Source organism: Microcebus murinus, chromosome 9 (assembly GCF_040939455.1).
Source record: "Microcebus murinus isolate Inina chromosome 9, M.murinus_Inina_mat1.0, whole genome shotgun sequence".
Taxonomy (NCBI): Eukaryota; Metazoa; Chordata; class Mammalia; order Primates; family Cheirogaleidae; genus Microcebus; species Microcebus murinus.
Genome location: NC_134112.1, coordinates 63,060,404 through 63,069,760, shown reverse-complemented (window position 1 = coordinate 63,069,760; position 9,357 = coordinate 63,060,404).

The window sequence follows — 9,357 nt, the reverse complement described above, 5'->3', positions numbered from 1 at the left end:
GCCACGTTCTCCGTGGCAGCACAAGGCTGTCGGGCAGCATATTACAAATTTCATTCTTTGGTTCCCATGGAAAAGGGAGGTCAGTTCTAGATCATGTCTAAGAGCTAGACAAAAGGCTCTAGCTGTCCTGTGAACTATGTCAACTTAGTTTACCAACAAGTCTTGGGCAAAATGAGAAAAATATTTTAGCCAATGATTATAACCCAGAACCTTTCACATAGACCACTATTCAAACGTATTCTGGATTCTCATTTTCTTTTTCACTCCCAACAAGGGATAAATAGCCAGGAATTTTTTTAAAAGTGGGTATCAGCTTCATTTCTGTGGCCTTTCTCACATAGCTGCACAGAAATGTCAAAAAATTCTGGAACTATTGCAGTGCTTTTATCCCTCTTGCTTCAAGTATCATTGAATGAGTAGTTTTGTATCATTGAATGAGTAAAATAACGGCTTGAGCTGGCATGTTCCCGTAGCTGTCTCTGAAAGTAAAAGCGTGACCACATCCAAGTTTAGAATTAGGGAAAGGGGGCAGAGATAGGGAGGGCTATTGAAGCTGCCGCCATTGTAGCTGCTGCTGGGGTTGCCCTGATAATGACCAGGAGAAGCGAGCCAGCCTGCAGTTCTGGGCCTCAACGCCCTTCATCCACTGGCAAGAGAGGAAAATAGCAGCTCTGAAGGGTTTATCAGCAAACTTTCTTAAGAACAGTTGAACAATGTTATGGAAGATGAACTGGTTTCTGTTTGCGAAGAAGCAAAAGCAGCTTGCATTCCTATTTTAGATAGAATGACCACACTGAGAATTTAAAACATCTCATAGGAATATCTTTCCAAAGCATCTAGGGTGTGAGTCATTATATCAGAATCTTGAGGAAAAGACAAGTCAGTTATGGGGGACTTGCAGAAAATGACATTTCATCTCTACATCTCGCTAACACGCCGTTTCCTTTAAAGGACTAGCTCTAGGATTCTCGACTGTTCTCTCAATGGTGTGTATGTTTCCAGGACAGAGAGACCTAGCTACTCCACATGGCCCCAAAGAAACTAGCTAGTGGTTTTTCCCTCCTGTGCTTTCTCCTTACCTGACAGTCCTTACTCTCTTTTAAGCTGCTATCAAGAAAGATTTTGATCAACTCCTTTCCCCAAAGAAGCAGAAAGAGCAAATAACAAATAAAGGTTTCATGTTTTCTTTCTCAGGAGTATTTTCATTAGGAAACTAAGGAATGAAACTCTATCTGTAGAATCGCAAGCATCAGCTAGCCAGGTGGGGAGGTATTTGGGGCACCAAGGAGAATGTTCTCTATATCCTGCCCAGCTGCCTCTTTCCTCCTTAGCAAGGCAGACCCTGATGGGCTCTTGCTAACATGGGATGCATCTCTCTTACAGCTCCTTTGGAAATCATAGTTGATGTCTGTGCTGTGTGTCAGGAGAGATGGCTGAGCAGAGGAGGCATTTCCTAATGTCCTGTCTGGCACTCCCTCGAGGGTTGGGTCCAAGGTGACTTTGTGGCAGTTATACAACAGTTTCCAAGCTGAAGCCTGTCCTTGAAGGGGGTGGCGGCATCATACCTGGGAGAGGGGCCAGTTGCTGAGAGGGTCTCTGTCTTCTCTCAAGATGATTGTTATAAAGAAAGCAAAAGGAAATTTTTATTATGTAGTTGCAATAGATTATAGTAAGAAATACCAATGCAACATTATATATGAAACTGCCTTCCTTCAGTTTATTCAGAAAATGCAAGGCTCTCTTCATAGTAAGGTTTTCTCCTCGTATATCATGGACTTATTTGTCTCGCTTCGCATCCTTGTTAAGCTTGAGGACTAATATCAGAGGAAGCTCCCCCCATACATGGAGAAATCTGCACATTCCTTTCCCTATTTCCCTGACAAATCTGCCATTCAAGGACACCTGGTCTTTCTAATGATATCATCCTACTGTGTAAATGACACTTTAGTACGTCAGGTTGAAAAATTAAAAGTCACATTGTTTTTGAGGGAATATGGTGTACAATAAGCACCATGAGAGACATTTGAGCAAAATATTTTTGGAACAAAAAAAAGGAGATAATTCTAACAGGAGATGGAAATTATGTTGACAGTAACAATAATAATAATAGCTGTTATGTAGTCAACTATTCAGTTAGGCCCCAAATGTACACTAGTGCTTAATTTTAAGATGGAAATATTGTGTTTCAAATGGGGGAAAATTGTAGGAGAAAGTTCTGGGCCAATGTCGCTCTTGATTGAACAATGAACTTTCAGTGAGACACTTACTAACCTTCTTCTTCTCACCTTCTTCACCTCTACAATAAAGGTGGTGATACTTGTGCACCACATATTTCATCAGAATATTTCAGATGAAAACAAACGCATAGAAGCACTAACCTATTTCCTGATAAATAGCGGTAAGCAGCAGTAAGGCATTACTGCTCTGCGTACTGACATTGCCAGTATGTCTTGGCATTGGCCATGGGTGTTGAAATATATTTCACAAGCATTTTTGGAGGTGAATTGAGGCTTTTTGAAATACTGGCACATTTTTAGTAATTTCAAATGGAAACGGTTCAAATAAGCATTATTAGGCTCAGATATATTCAGTTGAGTTCAGCACACAGAAAACCAGGCAAGAAGGAGGGATATGAAGATGAAGTTGACCAGACCTTTGCCCTCAAGACCTTTCTAACCTAATAGGAGAGACAGATTTTTAACCACAGTGCTGGTGTCATAAGGGACTTAAGAATAATGCTGAGTATGAGAATTAGAGAGGAAGAATTAGAGAAATTGTTCTGACAGTAATGACAGTGATAGTAACAGCTTCGATGTTTTGAGTCTACTGAATTCAAGAGAGACTAAAAATGCTATCTCATTTACTTCCTGCTATGGATTGAATGTTTGTGCCCCCACCATTTATATGTTGAAGCCCTAATTAGTAATGTGATGATATTAGGAGGTAGAGTCTTTAGGAGATAATTAGGTCATGAGGATGGAGCCCGAATGGGATTAATACCTTTATAAGTAAGAGACATAAGAGAGATGATCTCTCTCTTTCTCTCTATCACATGAGGATACAGCAAGAAGGGGGCTATAGGCAAACCTGGAAGAGGATCCTCACCAGACATTGAATCTGCTGGTGCTTTGACCTTGGACTTTCAAGTCTCCAAAACAGTGAGAAATAAATGTTGTTTAAGCACTCAGTCTATGGTATTCATTATAGCAGCCTAACCTCACTAAGACTCTCCCTTCCAAAATTCTATGAATAATTATTATCCTTTGCTTTTTAACAGACTCATAAACTGAGGTTTAGACAGATAAAGTAACTTGCACAAGGTGATACGGCTGTTAAAAGATGGATTCCAGAGAATGAATTTAGATCCAAGATCCATATTCTTTCTACTCTGTCACATCGCATCTCAGTAGCAATGCCACTCTAAAAACACATTATAATGATGTCCAAATAGTTTTGACACTTTTGGAGAGACGATTGCCCTGACATTAGCCATGACTGTGATACCTTCATGGCCACTGAAAGGCCATTGAGGTGGGAAGGTAGGAACCTTGTGCAGAACTACTCTCTAGTCCACTGGAGGCTTGTACTGACCTGGTCACCTGACTTAGTAACTGCTCTCTCTCTCTCTCTCTTCTTTAAAAAGGGTTGGGAAGTGGGGAAGAACGCCATCCAACCATTCTCAAGGGCATACCAGTTAGCTGACATTTGCACATACACACAATGTTTTGCATTTCATGCCTTCCATCTACTGAAACCATTTACTTTGAGTGTCTCTTAGGAGACACTTCTCTGAGAATAGATAGGCATGTTGGAATCTTTACTATACTTTACTATATTTAAAATGACTGTATTTTCCAAGACATATTCTAAATAAAAGATTTTTTTCTGATTACTGACTTTTTATATAAAAATTCTTACAAAGATATAAAAATTGCATAACCATTTAGCTATGGTTTTTAAATCAACTGCTTTTATTAAAAAGAGTAAAAATTACACAGAAATGGAAGTAGTTTGGGAATATGCTGTATTTTAATATATGAAGTAAATTTAAGATCTTACAATATGAATGTTTTCATTCTTATGTGAAAAATTTAAAGAACAATATATTCTGATCATATCCTTCTTTATTTCAGGGTCTGAGAGCAAGAAAAAAAGTTCTGATCAATGTGATGACATTTTAGAACCGTTAGCACAAATTAAATAGGAAATTGTACCTATGCTTCTGTAATCATCACAGTGCCTAAGGACTGTGGTATCTGGCTGGCCCATTGTTGTTTTTTTTAAACCCTAAAATACAAAAGAAGCAGCAACCTTTGTTTTCTCCTTGGGGTCAGTAGCCTGAATTCTTACAGGAAGCCATAGCCACCTAGGGTAGTTCTAAGATGGCTGCCACAGTTACAAAGAATGATAAATGATTCTACTTTCTACCATGTTTTAAAGTTTTTCTTTAGCCTTTGCAATGGAATTCAAATTGTGCCAGCCATCTTTTATTAGTCAGACCCAGGGGATTTTTATTGTTATTTTGAACCAGATCTATTTTTGTTTAATTCTATGGGAACCACACATAGTTTGTACATTTGCCAGAAATTTATTTTCCAATGAATATTACTCAATTCTAAATAAGTACATTCTACATTTTTATGCTGGGACATAGTAGGGGTGAGTTCAGTTAGGAACACTATTTTAAATTATATGATGTAGCCTGGGTTCTTTGTAACTATAACATTCTGCTAACTGAAAGTGAATTAGGGTTTTGCTTATTGTTGTTTAAAGGGATACATTTTTAAAGCAAAACCAGCTTTAAAAAGCCATTAAGGGCCTGGTGTGGTGGCTCATGCCTGTAATCCTAGCACTCTGGGAGGCGGAGGCGGGCGGATCACTCAAGGTCAGAAGTTTGAAACCAGCCTGAGCAAGAGCGAGACCCCATCTCTACTAAAAATAGAAAGAAATTCGTTGGACAACTAAAAATATATATAGAAAAAATTAGCTGAGCATGGTGGCGCATGCCTGTAATCCCAGCTACTCGGGAGGCTGAGGCAGGATTCCTTGAGCCCAGGAGTTTGAGGTTGCTGTGAGCTAGGCTGATGCCATGGCACTCACTCTAGCCTGGGGAACAAAGTGAGACTCAAAAAAAAAAAAAAAAAAAAAAAAACAAAGAAAGGAAGAAAAAAGGCATTAAGAACTTGTTTGTTACAACAGTGTGGTTTATTTGTTGATTTATATCACAGCTTTTTTTTAAATTTATTTTTTATTTTTTAAATTTTTTTCTTTTTTTACTTCTTTGCACTAGTGTTGAGGTTGAGATCACAGCTTTGAATTGTAGAACTGTTCAATGTGTTTATTCATGTGCAGAGCTAATCACTAGATAACATTATGTTAACTACAGTAATCAGAAAATTAATATCACATGTCCTTCCATTAAATGGAAAAAAGGAAACATTTTCTTCTCTAACTTTTGGAACATGATTTATATGGAAAGCTCGAGCTTGTTCCCAGAGGTGAGAAGACCTCTAGTTCTACTGCACTGAGTGTCAGAATATGGATATTACAACCATGTCTCTTTAACCTGAGAAAAGCAGAATATTTTCTCTTGAAACAAACCTTAACTCCCAGGACTGGAGGAAAAAAAGAAGCAATCTTATTACAAGACAGAACCTTCAAGTGTCTCAGATCCTGAGGGATTCACAGATGGTATATTTTATTCAATGGAACAACAGAATCTTCAAGCAAAACTGTCCAAGCAAAATCTATAGAAAATGATGAATCCTGCACTAAAGCTTCAAACAAACAAACAAACAAAAAATTGCAAACCTTCTACAAAGACTGTAGGAGAGAGCACCATGGAGAACACTGAGGGGGATTTTTAGTAAATGCCATTTATTTTCTTGTCAAAAAAGACAATAAAGCAGATTTGTTTGTTTGTTTGGTTGATTTGGGTTTTGACTGTAGAGATACAGAACAAGGACAATTATATGACCTAAACTAGTCATGAAAATAAGTATTTGCCCAATTGTCTAAGGCATAAAACAAAATTTCATGTTTTGTTCTTTCAGATAGACATTTTCTTTTAAAATGTACTTTTTTATGTAGACAGAAAATTATAAAGAGTAAAATGTAAATGGCCCATAATCCCATTGACTAGATAATCCTATTGACAATTAAAAATTTAAAAGTAATGCAAGCACATGTTTTAAAAAATTCAAATAGTATTAAGATGTGTTAATTAAAAAAGATGTTCCTCTCCTCCTCCATCACTCCTAATAACCAACCTATTTCTCCAAAGGAGAAATTGTTGACAATTGCCTGTTTATCCTTCCATTAAAAGAGAATATATCCCAAGATACCAGCATATATCTATATATGTTTATGTGTGTGTATAAATATATATGTATACAATTAATATTGTTTTTTCACCAAAGGGCATGCTATTCCATTGTACATTGATTTTTTAATTTAATAATATATTTATAGATCTTCTCATATTAACATACACAAGGCTATCACATTATTTTTTAAAGGCTTAATTTTTATAGCAGATTATTTTTAACAGCCATAAAATATTTTATTATATAGTATACTACAAATATAAAATTAGTCCTCTACTGATTAACATTTACGTTGTTTCTAATTTTTGTGAGTGTATCTATGAATACTTAGCTATCGAATAGCTGTGAAAAATGTGTACATTTAAAAATTTGGTGGATATTATTTATATGTTGAATCCATTTTCTCTGTCACCAACAATATTTCAGAGGTACTATTTCTCTAGAAGAGGTATTACCAAAGTTTTAAATTTTCACTCAAGAGAAATTCAGTTTATACTATTCCAATTTTATCCTTTTTTAAAAGGACAGACACTTTAAGCAAAGAAAATAAGAGTCTACTTGCTTTTGGAATATATATTGTCTTAGCCCAGTGATATGTGGACCCACGAAGGAAAAATAAAGTATTTTGATGTAAGACTGAATGGGCAAAAGTGGCTAATGCCAGAGTAAAACTTTATAGGCCAATACATTTTAGGAAACTTTTTAAAGAGTAAGTTAAACTGATAATTAAATTTAAACTCATGTTTAAAAGATAATGCACAGCTTGGGGGAGGAGAAATGGGAAGTTAATGGGCACAGAGTTTTAGTTTTGCAAGATGAAATCTGGAGATTGGTTTCATACTATTCAATTGTACACTTAAAATGGTTAAGATGGTATATTTTGTACTATGTGTATATTGCCACAATTTAGAAAAAGGTAATGTACAAATCTATGCATCTATAGAGAAAGAAGACAACTACTGAAATATAATTTCAAGAGTATAAGGGAAGAACCTCTACCAGAAACTCAGTTGAATACCTTTAGGGTCTAGTTAACATCATTACACAATCAAATGAGGTTGAGAATGCAAAGATGTCTAGTAATGGACTTAAATTTAATCTAAGGCACAAATGGCTAATAGCAGCAGCAGTAATCTCCTCTATTCTTCTACGGAACAGCTGCCTGCTGTACTTGACAACTACCAGGGCATTTCCCCAACAGGGAAAGTACCTGTTCTCTTGGGGCTTAATCAAATGTTTCTCAAATAAACTTGCAGTCACAGCCTCCAATCCCAGTGACCAGCTTTAGTATGTGGAATGAAGACGATGAAGACCTTAGTGACCATCAAGGGGCTCAGGTCACTCTTTGACATACACCATTGTTTAAAAGCTCTCTATAATTATGATTTGTCAGCCCTCACAGCCACCTTGTGAGAAAAGCCAGAGTGAAAGGGAGAGTGCAGGTGCCAGAACCCAGAGAAAACAATAACACTTTTGTTCACAGTGACTTTGAGACTCATGTCCTGATTATCAGAGCAGACGAATCACTGTTACAAAAATAAAATACATTTACCTTGGAAAAGTGACTCACAATGCTAGGGGATTATCTAATTAAAACGTTTTACAAAGTGAATAAGCCCATTTCTTAACTAGTCAATGGAAGCTAAATAGCTGCTTGCTGACATGTTATATCTTAGTACAGAGCAGAGGTTCTCAACCTTGACAGTATGTGACATCACCTGGGGATCTTTTCTGGAGTGGGTCTTCAGGTGATTCCAATATGCAGCTAAGGCTGAGAACCAGTGGCACAAAACTTTTCAACTCCAGTGGGCATAATCCTCGGAGGGGCTTGCCTCTCCCCGGTCCCCGCAGGTTTTAGGAGGTTTTGGATTGTCCTACCCATCTACAGTCTTGCATGCATCTCAGGTGATGCTGATATAGATGCTCAGGTGATGCTGATATAGATGGTCTCTGGTCCACATGTGACTTCTCCTATAGTGACCGAAATTGCTAATTTTTTATCCTCATCACTTTCCTCTTCTGCTTCTGGAAACCTGGTCCTCTGGGCTTTGTTCTTAAGGCTCTTTACCCCAAGCTAATCATTTTTATTGCTCTTCCCCTGGAACATGCCCAAGATCTTCACTTAACAATGAGTGGCTCCAAAATGGCCAGATAATCCAATGAAGTCCTGACCAAGGCTGAACAGAATTGGAAAGATGGGAAGATTACATCATGATTTCTCCATGTCATGGTTTTTTGCTAACAACTCCTGGCGCCATACTTTAAACACAAGAACACAACTTTCAACACTATCACCGACATCAGAATGTTTCATCAGGGTTGTTCTGCTAAGTCACAATAAACTCATTGCCTACCATGAACCTGAAAATACATAGAATTAGCTTCTAAAGTTTGCATTTGTATTTTTCCTTTTCAAGTTTTGTCTTTATTAAATTTTACCATCATTATTTTTGACCAGTGGTCAAGTTAATGTCATTGGCAAATGATGGACATGTGTCTGTTCCATGATTCAAGTTGTCAAGAGAAATTTTAAATATTCTAATGCTCAGAACAGATCCTGTGCATTCACACTTTATATTTTCCCCAGGCTCATTAGAACTCTATATGCCTATTTGAATAATCATAGCCCAGTATAGGGTGGCCAGGGTCAATGTTTTGGAGTGAAAAGATAATGGGTTTGGGGATGAAATAAACCTAGGTCAGACTCCCAGCTCTTTTTCTTACTAGCTAGGTGAGCTTAAGCAATAACATAATCTTACAGAGCCTCATTTTCTTTTTCCTTTAGGAATGGGCAACTATAAAACCTCCCTTAGAGGGGTATTGTGGCCATGATTAAATGAAATGCAAAAGTGTTTAACACATTGGCTGACTTACTATATTTATAGTATTAATACTATATGATACTATAAATATTTAATATCATATATATTTATATAGTATCATAGTATTTATAATATCAACAAATATTAGTTTTTTGTCCTTTCTTGTAATATATGATAGATAACATGAATAGTTGAGAGTATAAATATGG